We start from the raw sequence: 19,880 nt of genomic DNA, 5'->3' as shown, positions 1-19,880 counted from the left end.
CAACATATCCAACATATAAAGGACTGCTTGCCATCTAGGGGAGGGGGTGGAGGGAGGGAGGGAAAAAAAAATCGGAACAGAAACGAGTGTCAATATAAAGTAATTATTAAATAAAAATTAAAAAAAAAAAAAAGAATTAAGTCAGCATCTGGACAAAACAGTGGGAGCACATTTGGTCCCTTTCCTCTTCTCCTTATCTCACCTTTTTAATTTTATACCTATATTCTGGAACTCGTTTTTGATTTTTTCTGTTCACAATGTGTTTATGGTTATAAGATTAGGAATTTTATTTGTAATTAACTTACATAAAAGAAAAATGCTTTAGATGCTTTGATCAGAGTATTAACTCCAAAAATTTGTACCCATTTTAGCTAGGAAAACGCTATAAAGAAAATAAAATAAAGGCAGTCATGTAGAAATATATACTTCTACTACACAGAAAGATATAATATCTTTATTTTTTTAAAAAAAGAGAGAAAGTTTATTTGCTTATTGTCTGTGTGTCATTTTCCCCCATTTGAATCAGTGTAGTTATTATGTATCTTGCATTTTTGGTTCTAATAACTTCATTTTACAGCAATTCATGTATCTCCCTTTGTATAATTTTTTTTAGTTCATTTATTTTCAATACACATTGTTTTATGAATTATGTTGGGAGAGAAAAATCAGAACAAAAGGGAAAAACCATGGGAGAGATTAAAAAAAAAAAACACAGAAAAAAAAAGTGAACATAGCATTTATTAATTTACATTCAGTCTCTTTAGTTCTTTCTCTGGTGCAGATGGCATTTTCTGTGCAAAGTCTATTGGGATTCCTTTGGATCACTGAACTACTAAGAAGAATGAAGCCTTTCACAGATGATTATCACACATTCTTGCTGTTATTGTCTAAAATGTATGCTGGATCCTGCTTGTTTTGCTCAGCATCAATTCATGTAAATCCTTCCAGGCCTTTCTAGAATCAACTTGTTCATCATTTTTTATAGACCAATAATATTCGATTACCTTCATCTACCACAATGTGTTCAGCCATTGTTCATCCACTCTTTTTCCAATTCTTTGCTACCACAAAAGGAGCTACTACAAAATTTTTGCACATATGGGTACTTTTTGCTCCTTTATGATTTCCCTAGCATACATACCTAATAGTAGTCAAGGATATGCACAGTTTTATAGTCCTTTGGGCATAGTTCCAGATTGCTCTCCAGAATGGTTGGATCATTTCACAACTCTACCAACTATGCAATAGTGTCCCAGTTTTCCCACATCCCCTCCAACATTTATCATTATTCTTTCCTGGCATCTCAGCCAATCTAAGAAGTGTGACGTGGTACCTGAGAGTCATTTTAATTTGCATTTCTTTAATCAATAATGATTTAGAATATTTTTTCATATAACTATAAATGGCTTTAATTTCATCATCTGAAAATTGTTCATATCCTTCGACTATCAATTAGGGAATGACAAATATTCTTATACATTTGACACAGTTCTTTATGTATTTTAGAAATGGGACCTTTACCAGAAATATTGGCTGTAAAAATTTTTTCCCAGCTTTGTACTTGCCTTGTTTTTGTTGATTTTGTTTATGCAAAACTTTTTTATTTACTGTAATCCAAATTGCTCATTATGCCTTTCATACTGTTCTTTAGTTTTAATTTAGTTTAACTTTTCCAAAGTTCTGATACATAAATTATCCCTTGTTCTCCTAATTCGTCTATGATATTATTTTTTATGCCCAAATCATGTATCTATTTTGACCTAATTTTGGTATGGGGTGTGAGATGTAGGTCTATACCGAGTTTCTGACATATTATTTTCCAATTTCCCTAGCAATTTTTGTCAAATAATAAGTTCTTATTTCAGAAGCTGGAGTTTGGGGATTTATCAAATACTAGATCCAACAAGGCTGGAATTCTTTTTAAAATGTTACCATCAGAACCAACTCAGCATATAAATACAACAAAGTTCGAACAAGCAGTGATCTAAGGATAGGGTTGCCATGGAATCTTAACTGAGGCAAATAGAATCAAGTGACTTGCACAGGGTCATACAGCTAGTAAATGACTGAGGTCAAATTTAAATTCAAGTCCTTCTGACTCCAGTGGGTCACTTAAGAGTCAGACACGACTGAACAATTGAACTCCAGAACTGTGATCTACTCACTGAGTTACTTCATGAGTCCCTTTACTGATATTCTACTAAGAGAAAGCTCTGGGATCTCCATCTTATGCAACACAACTTCCTAACTTAGTTCCCTCTATTTTCCATTTCTATCTTTTACTATATCCAGGCCACTTTCCACAATCTGAACAGAATGAATACTCATTCCCCAAAACAAGCTTATGTGATCTGTACTACCTAAAATGTATAACTGTAATGTTCTCTTGGTTTGGTTTTCTTGGGGTATCTGGGAGCAGCCTTTGTTTCAGTTCAGTAATCACCACAAGTGTACCCAGGGCTTAAAGTCCAAATCCTTTATTATCTATTTCAAAGTCTTGTTTCCTTTCCTGAGGTCCGGTTAACTTTCTTATAGTCCAGATTCTTTATTATCTCCTTCCTGGGGCTGGGTAGCTTTCTGGAGAGCCTTTCAGACTGGCCTTGGTCTCAGTGGAGAAATGCAGGAAGAGAGCCTGCCACTGGTGGCCTGACTGAAGAGAAAATGAATATCTGTCCTTGGTTCTGAGAACTTGAGCTCCCGCCCATCTTCTCTGCCCTCTGAAAGCTTCTCCTCTGTGGCTCTCAGTCCCTGCTTATATGCTCCACACTGAGTATAAACCAATCATTATATCACTAGGAAACCATTATTTGTTGTAAGATTAAATCAATCATATTGAACATCATGCTAAATTAGATAACTATTGTCTCTATCAATTCCACTAACTTAGCACCTTGTAAGAATCCTTTGTTTCAAGTTCAGAATTCTAGCCCATAACATATAACACCATATTTCATTGCTTTATCAAATATGTGAGTGCCTATTACAGGCATAAATGTAGGAAATGCAAAAAAGTGTAACATTAGCTATTTCCCACATCTATGCCTATTTGGGGATGGGGGGGGAAGGGCAGTCAAATATTGAATAAATGACTGAAAAATTATATTCTACAAATAAAGAACATTAACACTGTCTACAAAGGAAATCAAGACTGTCACAAAAAGACTTTACAAAGTATCAGAAGGCTCTTGTCTGTAGCAAATCTTGCATCCAATGTTGAGTTAATGACCTTCCTAGAGTTAGTCACTTAAATTCTCAGAGCTCTGGTTTCTTCATTTGTAATGTGGGGATAATATGTATCATACCTACCTGGCAAGACTGTTGTCAGACTGAAATGAATAGTGTATATGAAATGCTTTGCGTACTTAAGAGTATCATAGAAATGTCAACTATTATTAATATTGTTGCTGTTGCTATTTAGTAACTGGCTCTTTTCTGGAAGGCAAAAAGTAGCACTATGCCAGGCAAACTGCCTAGACATATTGGACAAATATTTAGAACTATTTGGAATTGCTGACAATAAATGGTGAGAAATGTCCAGTAAAATGTCATTTCTCAGTCAACAATCATTTCTGTGTTTATGTACTTATTATGTTTCAGACACTGTGCAAAGCAACAGCCTTTGCCCTCAAGGGGGCTCACATTTTAATGAGCTAACAGTCAATTTGGCCAATCTAGAATTCAACAACACAAAAACATGAAGCTGTGAGATCAGATCCTATGGGCATGGAATGCTACTCTCAAGGATTCAGTTACCTTCCCATACAGAAGCACATAACTCTCTCTAGACACATCATTTGTCACCTGATGACTCATATTCCAGGGTCTTTTCCCAGACCACATCACTTGCTCACCAAACAGAGAATGTGGAATCACATGATGCTTTCCAACCTATAAGCTCCAAAGGTAGTGAACAAGAAAGTATTTTCATGAAATAATTCTTTCACTAAGATAAGTTTTAAAGGCACTTAAATATGAAGTCAGGAAACTAGGTTCTATTACTAGCTGCATGATCCTGAATCAATTGCAATCTCTCTGGTCTTCCATTATTTCACCTAAAAAATATGGAAGTTAGATTACATTTATTTCTAAGGTTTCTTACAATTCTAAAATTCTTTGATACAACTAGTTCTTTTTTCTTTAACTCCCCCATACATACACACACAAACACTAATGGGATGCTTATTTTTCTCTCTCTCTTTTTACATTGTATAATATATATTTAGTAGAACTATCATCATAATGAAATGAGCCTGTATAAAAACACTTTGTAGGTTTCTTTTAAATAATAACAATTCTCTATGCCCTTCTCACTTCCTCTTGTTCCAACTCGAGCCCCAGATCCCATTACTCTTCAAAAAGAAGGCTGACATAGAGTAAGGGCTAGTCTGCTCTTCAGAAAGGAGCAAATAAAATTTGCTGGCTAAAAAAGCACTGCATCAAGTACCTTTTGTGTGCTGGGCACTGTTCTAGATTCTGGCAACAACAGGTACAAAAAAAGAAATAATCTTTACTCATATAAAAATTTATTCAATCTAACTTAAATATATATAATATATATGTGTGTGTATGTATGTATATATATATATATATATATATTTTTTTTTTTTTAATTTTTTTTTTTAAATTTTGGGGCAAGACAATTGGGGTTAACTGACTTACTCAAGGTCACAGCAGCTAAGAAGTGTTAAGTTAAACACAGGTCCTCCTGACTCCAGGGCCAGTGCTCTATTCACTGCACCATTTAGCTAACCTCAAAAAAATAAAATTAATACAAATATACAAAAAGTAGTTAAGTAATGAGTAAGCTGGAAATGTAGACACTAAACACGTTAAAGGATCATGAAAAATTTCATGAAGAAAATAATATTTAATAAGACAACTTTGAAGTAGCATCTCACACCTATGAGACTGGCTAAGATGACAGGAAAATATACTGATAAATGTTGAAGGGGATGTGGGAGAACTGGGACACTAATGGATTGTTGGCAGTTGTGAAATGATCCAACCCATTCTGGAGAGCAATTCAGAACTATGTCCTATGCTATAAAACTATGTATATGCTCTTTGATTCAGCAGTATCTCTATTAGTCTGTATCCCAAAACAGATCTTAAAGATGAGAAAGGGATCTGCATGTGCAAAAATATTTGTGACAGCTCTTTTTGTGGTACCAAAGAATGAAAAATGAACAGATGTCCATTACATATGAATGTAATGGAATATTATATCAGAAGTGATAAGCAAGTTGATTTCAGAAAAGTCTGCAAAGACTTATACAAATTGATGCTAAGTGAAATAATCAGAAGAACATTGTACATAACAGCAAGATTATATGGTGATCAACTATTGACAGTCTTAGCTTTTCTTGGCTATACACTGATGCAAGATAATTCCAATAGTCTTGTGATGGAAAGAGCCATTCACATCCAGACAGAACTATGGAGACTGAATGTAGATAGAAACATAATATTTTCATCTTGTTTTATTTGTTTTTCTTTTTCTTGTGGCTTTTCCCTTTTGTTCTTATTTTTCTTTCCCACAATGACTATTATGGAAATATGTTTAAAATGACTGCACATGTATAATCTATATCAGATTACTTGCTGTCTTGGGGAAGAAGAAAAATTTTAGAACTCAAAATCTTACAAAAATGGATGTTGAAAACTATCTTTACATATAATTGGAAAAATAAAATACTATTGAGAAAAAAAGAAGATTGTATTTGAGCTTCATGTTAAAATAAGAGAGGGACTCTCTGAGTCTGAGAAAAAGAGAGACAGAGACAGAGACAGAGACAGAGACAGAGACAGAGACAGACAGACAACACATCCAGAAGACAAAGATTTGACCTCAGAAGACCTGGGTCCAGGCCTTGTCTCTACCACAGGGAACATGGACAAATCATTTACCCCAAGCCTCAGCTTCCTCACTTGTAAAATTTAGCATAATGATAGCTTTATTCAAACCTGAGCCAGGGTTGTTGTGAAAATACTTATAAATTGATTTATAGTTTACAAGTGTTTTCACAACAATCCTATTGTAAACAGAGTTGTGAATAACTATAAATCAGTTACTATTATGGATACTAAGATTGGAAGTAGGAAATTAATTTTCTAGATCCATTTTGGTCATTAGCTACATAGCTTTGGTCAAATTATTTCAACTCTTGTATTGTAAAGGAAGGCAGACTCTTTTTCCAGTATCTCTCCCAATTCTCAAGTGCTCTGATATCAAACTAGACCATTTTAAACAAAGAGATGAGCCATAGCTAGAGCAAAAAAAAAAAAAAAAAAAAAAAAAAAATTTGGATCAGACATGAGGAAAATAAGTGTCCTGCAATTATTATCACTAAATTGTTGATCACTAAGGTGATAGAGCTTGTGGAATTTCTTTTGATGCCTCTCCCAAAACAAGATACATTCTTAGATACTTGGAGTTCACTAGGTATAATATTCTTTAGAAGAGGGAAATAAGACAAGATAATCTCGAAGTCCCTTCTAGCCCTAAAACCCTGAAATTTCATCACCTTCATTTTCCAATATATATCCCGGTATGTGTATGTATTGTATATGTATAAATGTGTGTGTGTAAAACATATAGCTATAATGTGGTCATTAAAATTAAAAGTGACACACAAATGTAATGAAATTCTAATATGTCTGAACTTTTTTCTCTGTAATGACCAACCAGAATTCCAGATGACTAATAATTAAACCTCTCCTGGTAGAGAGGTGAAGGACTCAGAATGATTAAGGAACCCGGAGACTCTCTAAAACCCCTTGAAGGACAGATTCTCCTTGAAATCTTGCCTCTGTAAAGACCCTGCCCGAGGACAAACAGTTTTATTTTGTTATATAGGTGGGGCTAACTGAAACCAGAGTTGGAGATTCACCTCACTGAATTGGAGAAACACTCATTCAATTCTACAATTTTCTATTCAATTCCAGCTCAAACTGAAACCCAGCTTGTAGATAAAAAGAGCCAACTTGGAACTCACTCCTTGCAGAGGAGCCATTATGCCATGCCAAGGAAACTTTCTCTCTTCCTGGCATATTAGAAAACTCTGTCCGCTGGAAATGATATCTTTCAGTGTTACCCTCTCTTTATCTCCCTCTCCTATTTCCCTAACAAGACTTTTTATCTCTCGTCAGGATTTCTCTACCAGAAACTTCTCTGTGAAACCTTGCCACTAAGGAATTCAGCCTTTCTATTCATGCATAGCAAAGGCTGACTTCCCAATGCCAATAATAAACTTCTTTTTATCAGTCTAGCTTTTCGGGTTTGTAAATTTCTTTATGAAGGACCTCTGCACCACCAGAAGGGGATTCCCCAAAACTCTCTACCCATATGCTGAATCCCAAAGGGGATTTAGGGGAGCCAGACTTCTTCATTTGGTTCCCTGAAACCCGAACCTGCCACTAACCTCATCATTTAACTAAATCCTGACTACCAGGAATCCTAATCTCATCATTTGGTTCCTTGAATCCCTTTAATTTTAATGGTATGGGAGTGGGAGGGAGGTGAATTTTGATTGATGGAAAACATTTTAAAAAATAAAATAAAAATTGGCTATTATTCCCTAAATCCTAAAACCAGAAAAGTCTTATGAAAATGAGTTAGTGAACCTTATCTCTCTTTTCTTATTTTCATTTTGTTGATCTTTCACATCAGTCTTTTCATTGGAAAGCTTTTGAGTACAAATGTTCAAGTACATATTTGTCATTCAGAGATTTAACTATCAAGTAGTTAAGTAGATAAGATGAACAAGGAAATCAAAGTATATGGGAGGTAGAGCAATTCCCAAAAATTATTTGTAAGACCCATGGCTAGTGTATTTGCTTATTCATTATTAACATGCAACTAAAGATATTTTCTGTATGAATCACAAATATGACACATTTGCTCAATCAAGACATTCAAATACAAAGGCCACTATCTTTTAGTAGGTCAAGAAATAGAACAGCATGTTCTGTTATTTTTTTTCATTGATTTTATAATCCTTTCAGTTTAGAAGAGATGTAGGTAATGTGAATTGTTCCTACAGACTCAAAAATAGTTAAAGACTGAATAGTAATCTCTACCAAGAACAATGTCTCCCACTCCATAAAGCAACTTTCTTAAAAAATAATCCTCAAATTAAAGGGTGGTACAAGAGAAGCATCATTAAAAGCAACATGATATCACAAAAAGATAGTGAACTGGAAATCAAGAGCTCTGGATCCAAATTTATTTCTAACATGCCTCAAACTTTGTCATTTGGAAAATGCCAGGAGTAGGAAGAGATACACCTAAGATAACTGCCAGTTCTGAGTCACTATCTATCCCTCCAGCTAGATTCTCTAATCTGCTAATTTCTTCAATCTGAACTAAATGAATCTCTGTACCTGTTTTCCTTCATTTCCAAATAAAGCAACAACTGGCAGGAACAACATGAATGGTTTTGAGATTATAAATCAAAGTAATATGATGGGAACATTAATTTGGCTTTAAAAGATTCAATTTGAATTTGAGCTCCCCTAGGTGAAAATCTATGTGACATCAGGGAAATCATTTCACCTAATTATCCTAGCTTTTATAAAGACCTTTTCAGATAGTTAAGAATGCCATTGTTATGTCAGTTATTATTTAGATTTAATCAAACACAATAAATTATTATTATAACTGAAACTAAAATAATAAAGTTTTCTTTTTTTCTTTCCTTTTTTTAAACAAAAATCAATATGTAACACCACCCAGAATATACTAAAACCATCTAGGAAATGCTGAACTGAGGTATATGACAGAAGATATATGAATTTATGATGACCTTCCTCTAGATCTTAAGTAGATGACACCATATACTCAATCATTATTTCCTACCCCTAACTTAGCATATGTAAAATCAAAAGCAAAATAGTATAGTATTAAGATACTGGACATGCTTTCTGTGTATTTTTTTTAAAAAGCATTTCCTTTCTTCCTATCCTTTCCCTATCTCCTTGCCATTCCTTGCATAAGATACTGTAATTTCTGACTTAAAGCATTTTCATTGGTTGTCTCCCATGCCTGGAACACTGTACCTCTTCATTTCCCCCTCTAGCTTCCATGGTATCCTTCAAGTTTCAGGGAAAGTTCCACATTCTGGAAGAAGCTTTTCAGAATCCTTCATAATTTAAGTGCCTTCCTCTGACATTACCTCTTAATTTATCCTGTCTATATCTTATTTGATCATAGTTGTTAGCATGTTGTCTCTACCATTCGAATACCTTGAGAGAAGAGACTGTTTTTTTGCCTTTCATTGTATTCCCAATGCTTAACAAAGTGCCTGGCATACTGTATTTAAGTGCTGACAAAAATCAGGAGAGTTAGGCTATTTCTTACTTTTTAGAATTATGATTAAGTGCCAATTTTGGTTACAAAGGGTCCATGATGACATTATACTTTCTTCTGGTGAATTACAAATGGCACATTTTACATATCTAGCGCTGTTGGGATTTTCCCTTTATTAAAAGGGAAAACTGAATAGGGAGTAGGAGACAAGAGTTAATTGAGAAAATAGTAGGGAAAAGAGCTACCAGTGTCACAGAAGTCTTCCAGCAGTTTTAAGGCATTAAATCTTTGCTTTATGCTACTTAAAAATGAACTAAGACTTCTCAGTTACCCTATGCGGTGCTTTTAAGATTTACAAAGTGCTTTAAGTAATATCACCTCATTTCATCCCCACACTGACCCTATGAAAAAATCCAGTTATGATCTCCATTTTACAGATGAAGAAAGTGAATGTGGGACAGGTTAAGTGATTTATCCAGGGTCACACAACTACTAAGTGAACTCGGGTTCTTAATTCCAAGTCCAACACTGTATAAGATTGAAATTTTAAAGGATCTTAAAAGAAGAAAAACAAGATTCATCTATTTTACTTGGACAAAACTGTTGATTAAGTTTCCAGACCTACCAACCAGCCCTTCTCCCCACTCTAATGCTCTATATCAATTCTTTCTCTGCACCTTATTTGCATGACATAATTACTATTTTAACTTTTTCTTAGGCAGCTTTGATTGTAGGATCAGATCATACTCGACTCTGTCCCAATCTTTCTTTTAAATTACTGAATTGCTGATGTCAATCTTAGACACAAAGACACATTTCCAAGTAACCAACAATTTGTCCATGTTAAGTTCCTTAAAACTGATCTTTGTTATTAGCTCTTCTATGTTAAATTTTCTATTGAATTCAGGTTTGGTTGAAAGAAGTTTCTGAAAATCTGCTGAATGTCCTTTTTTTTTTCATTCAACATTATGGATAATTTTCCTGGATGATATTTTGATTGCCAGTAAATATGATTCCAGAATCTGCAGTCTCTTATTGTGATTGCTGATAAATCCTGTACAATCCTACCTGTAGAGCCAACATATCTGAATTGCGTTTTTCTTGTTTCTTGCAAAACTTTCTTTTTGATATGGGAGTTTCAAAATTTAGCAATAATATCCCTATGTCTATTCCCCAAAAGATGTCTTTGAGGTGGTGATTGTTGGATTTCTACTTTCCATTCATGTTCTAGGACATGAATTCTAGGACAATTCTCTTGGATTATTTCTTGCTTATTGTGTCAAGGTTCTTTTTTTTTTTTTTTTTTTTTTTTTTTTGGTCATAGCTTTCAGATAGTCCAATTATGTTTATATTTTCTCTTCTTGAGCTGTTCTCCAGATCTGTTGTTTTTCTTTAAGATATTTCACATTCTGTTCTGTTTTTTTTTTCTTTATATTGTATATTGTTATTTTATGGTCTCATTGCTTCACTGGCTTCCCTGTGCCCAATTCTAATTTTCAAAGAGTTATTTTTATCTTTAAAACTCTTATGTGGGACTGAGACCACTAACCCAAAATAATTTAAATACATTTTTCTCAGAGCCAGAGCAGAAAGGAATTCATTCAATTCCTGCAGGAAAAGGGTGTTGCCTCCACTAGCATAGTCTAGTGGAGTCAGGCAAAGGACAGGATTTTTTTATATTCTGAACCCAAGCATCCTTGACTTAGTATTAGGGCTCACAATCTGTCACGGGAACCACTCCACTCTCAGAGTACAAGAAGAGAGGGAACTATAGATTACAAAGTAGTTTGTGTGAAATTAACCAAGGGTACAAACAAAGGGGGGTTTTCCCAGAATTGTAGCTCTAAACTATGGTCAGTTTTCTAAGAAGACCTCATGTCCATCCCACTTGCTCTGTATGTTCTTTTCTAGTTGGTTAACTTTTTTCCCTGTAATTTTCTTATTTTTCTTAGGTAGTTTTTTGTTTTGTTTTGTTTTGTTTTGTTTTTTAGTTTTTCCTCAATGTCCCTCACTTAATTTTTAAATTCTTTTTTGAGTTTTTCTATAAATTCTTTCTGGGCAGGGAGTCATTTAATGTTACCCTTTGGGGAGAAGAAACTTTTTTTACTTCATTAACTTTTTTGTGAAGATGAACCCTCTCAATCTGCCATCTGGGGGAGGGGGTGAGGGAAAAGAGGGGAAAAATTGGAACAAAAGGTTTGACAATTGTCAGTGCTGTAAAATTACCCATGCATATAACTTGTAAATTAAAAACTATTAAAAAAAAAAGATGAATCCTGGTATCCCCTATTCCCCATTATAAGTTTCTGTGATCAGGTTCTTTCTTCTTTACCAGTTCATTTTGATGAGGTACAAATGATGAGGCTAATGATAGTGAAGGGGTGCAAGATTTGGGATGGAGAATCCCCTCTAGTCCTGTGCAGGTCCAATGCGAAAAGAATTCGCAAACCAGAAAATCTGAGTGGCAGAAAAGGGAATTTTACTGGCACTGAGAACCAAGTTTTGCTAGGAAGACTTCTTAGTGGCAAAAGGTTCTGTCAGTAACAAACACTGTGAATATCTTCACAGTGGGCAAAAGTCCTGGCAGGCAGCTTTGCCAAGGCACCTTTATTAGCAAGCATAATTCTGTTTCAAACTTCTGTAAAGATTCGGAGTTAAGAGTTGTCTTTTATTAGCCATCTGAGGCCCAGGCTTGCATTCAAAATTAAAAGTGATTCCTTTAATGTTATCAATGCCCCAGGCTTAAATCTCTAATTGAATAAAATCACTTAACTGGGAGTTTGAAGGCTTTTCCCATAGTCTGGGAATTGCTCAATGGGGATCTGGGCCACCCCCAAAAGATGTTTCAATGGAAGGTGATTTGACCAAGATCTCCAATTGAATGAAACCACTTGGGTAGGGTTTGTCTGGGAAAGGTATGCATTTCCAAAGGTTTGGAAGCTCCCCAGAATGGGATCCGGGACCCCCAAAAGATCTGTTTATTTCAATTTTCTTTTTTAAATGAATAGTATTAGTGTAAACTCTTCTAATCCTGGGAGGAGGCGGGGGAGGGGATAATGCCTCAGCCTTCATTTAAGCTCTCCCCTCTGACCTGGAACTTCAAACCAAAAATTCCACCCTTCAGCAAGTGTGGGAACCAGCAGCATCCAGTTGAATTGCAGCTGCATTTACAAGGTGTGGTACCTCCTTCTTACCAAGGGGCTTCTTTCTTTCTGCCAGCTGGTCCTGTTCCTAATCAGTCAGAAGTTTCCGGAGTCTTCCCAGACTCAGATCCTAACTCTCACACAGCTGTGAGGGAAGTGAAAATTTCTATAGTTCCTGCAGAGAGTCCAGGCAATCCAGACAGGTACCTACTAGGTGTTTCTGTGGAACTAGCCCAGAGGTGTATGCACTTCTACTGCCTAATCCCATCCTGAGGGCTTTCTTCAGATTTTGAATTATATCAGGAGGATTTCTATCCAAACCCAAGTCTTCCATATGTTTTTTATCAGTCGATGTTGAGCCTGAAGCACAAATTTGTTCAATTTGTAGGAAAACTCAGAAAAGCTTGAAATTTACTGAACTACTCTGCCATCTTACCAGAATCCTCCTCAGCCTCAACATTTTAAAGTAATAGCTGAGTTCCTTCATTCCCAATTGTTGCTTTCTTGCTCAATTACCAGCAAACCAGGTGACCAAGTCAAGTAACAAAATAAATGCAGGATAAACTGAGCATAATCCTAAAAGATACTGAGATTATAAGGAAATCAGTAAAGTTTCTAGAAAAAAGGTGGGATTTTACCTCGAATAGGAAGGAAATAGGGAAAGCCACTGAAAATGTCTGGTGTAAAAAATGGAATATCTTGTGAGAAGAACAGCAAAATCATCGAACAGAATAAAAAATAGTTCCAACTCCACAAAAGCAAAGAAACAGAATCCCCATTAATTATCCCAAAAAGGGCTCCCTTTTGAACCTAGCAAAATCCCTCAATCCCATTTTCCTCATCTATAAGATGAGGACAATTACTCAAAGGGGTTTGGGGAGAATTAGATGAGATAAATAATGTAAAGCATTTGGCACACCATAAAATGCTACCTCAGTAATGACCAGCAGGATGAATACAGAGAGGCTTGGAGAGACCTACATGGACTGATGCTAAGTGAGATGAGCAGAACCAGGAGATCATTATACACTTCGACAACGATATTGTATGAGGATGTATTCTGATGGAAGTGGATTTCTCTGACAAAGAGACTTAACTGAGTTTCATTGGAGAAATGATGGACAGAAACAGCTACACCCAAAGAAGGAATACTGGGAAATGAATGTGAACTATTTGCATTTTTGATTTTCTTCCCGAGTTATTTTTACCTTCTGAATCCAATTCTCCCTGTGCAACAAGAGAACTGTTTGGTTCTGCAAATATGTATTGTATCTAGGATATACTGCAACATGTTTAGCATATATAGGACTGCTTGCCATCCTGGGGGGGGGGAGGAGGGAGGGAGGGGAAAAAACGAAACATAAGTGATTGCAAGGGATAATGTCGTGTAGAAATTATCCTGGCATGGATTCTGTCAATGCGAAGTTATTATTAAATAAAATAAAATTTATTATAAAAATAAATAAATAAATAAATAAATCACATTTATCTCCTGATGATTCTATCAGCCCATGTGGCTCAAGGAGCATCTCTAGAGGGATGAATCCCACAGCTCTGTGTCCAATCCCCGGTCTCTCTCCTGAGCTACAGCCTTTCATCATCAACTATCTCTTTCACATACTGAAGTGGATGTCTTAAGTATTTCCAACTCAATTAATCTAAACTTTCCTATTGCAGCTGAGGACACCACCATCCTTACAATCACCAAGGCTAAACTAACAGCAAATCTTTACTCTCATCCATGTCACACAACCCATTCCCTGGACTACTTTTGTCATTACTACATTCACAGAATCCCACAGCCATATCTCCTCCTTTCAATTCACACAATCACAGCCGTAGTTCAGGCCTTCCTCATCTTCCACCTGATGACTCCAAAGGCCCTCTAAACACTCTCCTTAGAAATTCTGTCCCCATTCTAATGTACCCTCCGGTTTGGCTGCCAAGGTGGCTTGTCTAACGTGTATGTCTTCTGTCTGCTTAATGAACTGCACTGGTTCCACTTTCCCTGAAGACTAAAAGTCCTTTGTTTGACATTTAGGACTCATCATAGTTTGTCTCCTTCTGTCTTTGATTTATCTCTGAACATTGTCTACTTCCATTTGGCTCCATACCTTTACTCTACTTTTGTCCACTCCCCATGCCCCCAAAATTCTAACTTCATCTGCCTCTTGGTTTTTAGTCTTCTTGCAAAACTCATTTTAAATCACATTTTCTGCAAAGATTTCTCCCAATCCTCTCAGCTTCAAGTGCTAAGGTCAGTAGGCCATGCATTAATTAAGAAGACCTGAATGTGACTTATCTCAGATACTGATCTGGGTGACACATTCTCTTTCCCTTTGCTTACCCATATGTAAAGGATCCAATAATAGCATTTCCTTTCCCTTGGACTGCTATGAGAATCAAGTTAATACATGTAAACTATCTATAAGCCTTAAAGTACTCTATGAGATAATCCTAAAATATGGGTGTATTTGTAAATAGTTTCAAACTGCATTTAGATTTTTTGGACACCATCAAGGGTATTCTGGAGCTACATCTGACTGATTCAGAGTCAATTGCTACACTTTTCCCCCAAAACTCTACAAATTAAAGCTTGAATTGTAATTTTGTCGATTGTCTAAAGTGAATGGAGAAAATACTTATAATGCAGATTTAACTTCAAACTTTAAAAAAAAAAAAAAAAAAAAAATGCTACCTCAGTGCCAATTACTATTCCTATTCCTACTGCTAGGACAGTATAGTTAGAAAGAAAAATTCTATCAGAGACACTTTTGCTATACAACCAATAACCATACCCAATGTCAGAAACACACATTAGGAAGATTAATAAACAATAATGGGACATAACAACAGTCAATAATGTTGGAGGAAAAAAGCAAAAACAGATTTTTTTTCGTTAAATTCTGGAAATCCAAGCTTCACAACCCTCTTCTTTTTCTGCATTGCCTCTCTCTAAGGATTTAAATCAAAAAAACATATTCCATTATGGAATATTATTATTCAGTAAGAAATGACCAACAGGATGATTTCAGAAAGGCCTGAAGAGACTTACATGAACTGACGCTAAGTGAAATGAGCAGGGCCAGGAGATCATTATATACTTCAACAGCAATACTGTATGATGATCAATTCTGATGGACCTGGCCATCTTCAGCAATGAGATGAACCAAACCAGTTCTAATGGAGCAGTAATGAACTGAACCAGCGAAAGAACTCTGGGAGATGACTAAGAACCATTACATTGAATTCCCAATTTTTATATTTTTGCCTGCCTGCATTTTTGATTTCCTTCATAGGCTAATTGTACAATATTTCAGAGTCCAATTCTTTTTATACAGCAAAACAATGGCTTGGACATGTATACTTATTTTGTATTTGATTTATACTTTAATATATTTAACATGTATTGATCATCCTGCCATCTAAGGGAGGGGGTGAGGGGGAAGGAGGAGAAAAATTGGAAAAAAAAGGTTGGCAACTGTCAATGCTGTAAAATTACCCATGCATATAACTTGTAAATAAAAAGCTATTTTAAAAAAATATTTATTCTCTGAACACATTAGTCATCTGCAGTTCCACATAGTGTTGGAAGGAGGAGAAGAGGGAGTTTCAAGGATTTGACCAGCCCTTAGCAACACACTCCAAAAAGATGACCTCTTCAAGACATTTAAATAAAGTGCAAACTGAGTTACAAACAGCTTCTACAACAGATTTTTCTACCTAAAAGACTTTTATTTGAGAAAGGAAAGAATAATTAACAGCAAGTCAGACAAAGGACCCAACAAAGATTAGATAGATCTTTTTGCCTTGAGGAGTTTTGGTGCACTAGGGGTTTTGTATTTAAAATGTTTTGTTTTTCCAACACAAAGAGAAAGAACAGGTAATCCTTTTCTGCTGTTTGTTCATTGGTATTATTCTTTTATAATGCCAATTTTCTTTTGAGAAAAAAGAAAAGGAAAAAAAACAAGTTAATGAAGAGGATGGTGGTGTGTAGAGAAAGCGGAAAACAGTGCTGCCAGTGCTCAGAACTTAAGTAACCTTAAGGAACTGAGACCCCAAAATTACAACTAATGAATATAAACTTAATATAGATACAAGTCAGGAGAGATTATATGTAAAAACTTAAAATTTCTCCAGAAGTAGGTACCACAGATGCTACTAAAATAGAGTCTATTCAATAATACACATAAAGTATTTTATAAAAAAGATATGTATAAAGCACTTTGCAAACATTTGACCCTCCAGTGAATACTGAGTTAATTTCTTTAAATAGTAATTGATTTGATTTCCATGCAGTCCAAGAGACTCCCAAAAGTCTTTTAGAAGTACCACTATTCTAAAGCACTTGAGTTAGTTTGTGTTAGACACAGAACTTGCTCAAGTTGTCCTCACTGGAAGAGGACAACTTAATCTATTTTATTATATCTATCTTATTATCTATTATCTATCTTATTAAAAATATCTATATTAATATATCCTATAACTCAAATTCTTTCTCCTCAGAGAATTTTACTATTAATTTCTTTCAGCTATTCACTACTAACCAGACTGGTCTGTATCTTACTTGGATTACTACTGTACTTATGAGTTGCCCTATAGTTTCAGGGTTTTAAGATTTAGCTCAAGCCCTTTTTGTAGTGGCAAGTGATTGTAAACTGAGTAGATGCCTATCCATTGGAGAAATGGCTGACTATGTTATGGTCTATGAATGTAATGAAATACTATTGTTCTTTTTTTTTAATAATAACTTTTTGTTGACAGAACCCATGCCAGAGTAATTTTTTACAACATTATCCCTTGCACTCACTTCTGTTCCGATTTTTCCCCTCCCTCCCTCCACCCTCTCCCTTAGATGGCAAGAAGTCCTATATATGTTGCAGTATATCCTAGATACAATTCATGTATGCAGAACCGAACAGTTCTCTTGTTGCACAGAGAGAATTGGATTCAGAAGGTAAAAATAACCAGGAAAGAAAAACAAAAATGCAAATAGTTTACATTCATCTCCCAGTGTTCTTTCTTTAGGTGTAGCTGCTTCTGTCCATTACTGATCAATTGAAACCAAGTTAGGTCTCTTTGTCAAAGAAATCCACTTCCATTAGAATACATCTTCATACAGTATCGTTGTTGAAGTATATAATGATCTCCTGGTTCTGCTCATGAAATACTATTGTTCTTTAGGAAAACGATTAGCAGGATGATTTCACAAAGACCAGGAGCGACTTACATGAACTGATGCTAAAAGTAAAGTGAGTAAAAAGATCAAGAGAATATTATACACAGCAACAAGAAAAATATGTGATAACCAACTGTAATGGACTTGGCTCTTTTAACTAATGAGGTGATTAAGGACAATTCCAATAGACTTATAACAGGAAAGCCATCTGCATCCAGAAAGAGGACTATGGAGACTAAATGTGAATCACAACATACTATTTTCATCTTTTTTGTTGTTGCTTACTTGCTTTTTTCTTTCTTTCTTTTTTTTCTTTTTTGATATGATTTTTCTTGTGCTGCATCATAAATGTGGAAATATGTTTAGAAGAAAAAATATATATGTCTTATACTTATAAGTATACTGTTCACTTATGAAACATCTACTTAGATATTATTATAATTGTTCTAAGTTGTGAACTTACTGGGACAGATTTCTTACTGCTATCAATGTAAAGTTATGGTAAATATCTGTTTAGAATTTATCTGAAATTTGATTAATGGGATTTGTTATTGCAGGTAAAATTTCTTGGGCTTATAGTTAATAAGTTAATGCTATTTGGGAGTTTTAAAGTTCTACAGTTAGCAGGACAATTGATTGGAATAAAATTGGATTATGGCTATTTTATCCTGTATGTGCTGAAGGTTGAGTTTTAACTGCTTATGTTATGTTCTTGCATTTTTTTTTCCTCCTGTAACTTATTTCTATGATCAGATCAATAGTCAATAGAAATATTAAACAATCTCATTCATAGTTATCCTTTATTGCAACAAGCACATATAGCAAGGGTAGATTGTAAATAGGCCAATAATTTTCTCTTCAAAAACAACCTCTCATTTTCCACTGAGATTATTAAGCAATTAATAGATCTTCCTTCAGACTCAAATGAGCCAGTGATTGCTGTGACAGCTTGCACAAACCAATGACCCCTTTGGCTTTGAACTTCCTCAAATGGGGGACTCAAATGTTTAGGACTTTTGCATAATGTTATTCTATCCAGACCTCAGAGAAGATTTACATAATTACCAATAATCTAAAATGTATTCTGAAGTAGATTTTAAAGAGTTGCAAAAGTACCCAGTACTGTCCTTAGTACATTTTTATTTTTTCCTTTAAGCTATTTTTGTAGTGGTAGTTTAATATTCTCCAACTAAGTAGAGCATCTTTCCTGGGGCTTTGGAGAACAGCTGTCTTTATCTCTATCTTTATAAAAATTAAGATACAACCATATAATGTTTAATTGCCTCTACTTGACAACACATTTGCTTTTCAATAAGTGATGCACTACTAAAGAGTCTCAGCATCTTCACAGACTGCAAGCCTTTCAAATAAATCAAATCTCTACAGCTTACCAACAAACTACTACATGAGAGGGATTATCCTAATGGACATCAAGAATTATCAAATGTGATTCCTGCCCATAAAAAGACTCCCAAAGCAAAAATGGTATGTGAATACCATATGTGAAAATTTAAGAAGAATTTAAAATCAGTGAAACAATCATACAAGAGATGCCATATAGCTGTATGTGAAATGCTAAAGTGTTAGAGATAATAAGACTTCAAAATAATAGTAATAAGGTAGAACATATATAGTTCTTTAAGGTTTACAAAAGACTTCACAAATATTATTTCATTTTATTGTCACAACCATCTAGGGAGACAAGTACTATTATTAGCCTCATTTTACAAATAGGGACTTTTAAGGTAGTGCCGGTTAAAAGATCTGCCCGGGGCCACACACCTAGTCTGAGGTGAGATATGAAATTAGGTCTTCCTGACTTCAGGCCCAATGCTCTATCCACTGGACCACAAGCCACCATAGGAGAAATAACACTTACATATTTATGAGGCTGGTAGTTAAAAAGAGATGGGTTTTATAGCTGATTTTGTTGTTGTTTTTTAATGGATAAGTAAAATTTGTATACAAAGAGCTCTGAAATTTGGATTAAAAAGGTCACTATGCATCAATCTCAACCAAAATAAGGCTATTTGTGTCTGTGTCATCACAGACACAATCTAACTCAATAGGTACTAGGGTATCAGAGTAGATAAAGCAATAAACACCATTTTATGATGAGCAGGCTGATTTCAGAAAAGCCCGAAGAGATTTACATGAACTGATGCTAAATGAAGTGAGTAGAATCAAGAAAACATTGTACACAGCAGCAAAATTATGTCATTATCAGTGATGGACTTTGCTCTTTTCAACA

The 19,880-nt window shown here is 35.0% G+C and overlaps 1 protein-coding gene and 1 long non-coding RNA gene across 2 annotated transcripts in view; both read right to left on the bottom strand.

The window, feature by feature from the left end:
- The window catches only part of CLASP1 (cytoplasmic linker associated protein 1), a 324,204-nt gene that overhangs the window by 228,052 nt on the left and 76,272 nt on the right, over nucleotides 1-19,880 (bottom strand). The gene's annotated exons all lie outside the window — the stretch shown is intronic.
- LOC127554311 (uncharacterized) lies at nucleotides 10,425-15,636 on the bottom strand. The gene is made up of 2 exons (XR_007951946.1): nucleotides 15,149-15,636; nucleotides 10,425-13,382 (listed from the first exon to the last, which is right to left on the bottom strand). It is a non-coding gene; the product is annotated as an uncharacterized LOC127554311 (long non-coding RNA).

This window comes from Antechinus flavipes, chromosome 3 (assembly GCF_016432865.1).
Source record: "Antechinus flavipes isolate AdamAnt ecotype Samford, QLD, Australia chromosome 3, AdamAnt_v2, whole genome shotgun sequence".
NCBI lineage: Eukaryota > Metazoa > Chordata > Mammalia > Dasyuromorphia > Dasyuridae > Antechinus > Antechinus flavipes.
This window is presented reverse-complemented; position numbering and strand designations above follow the sequence as displayed.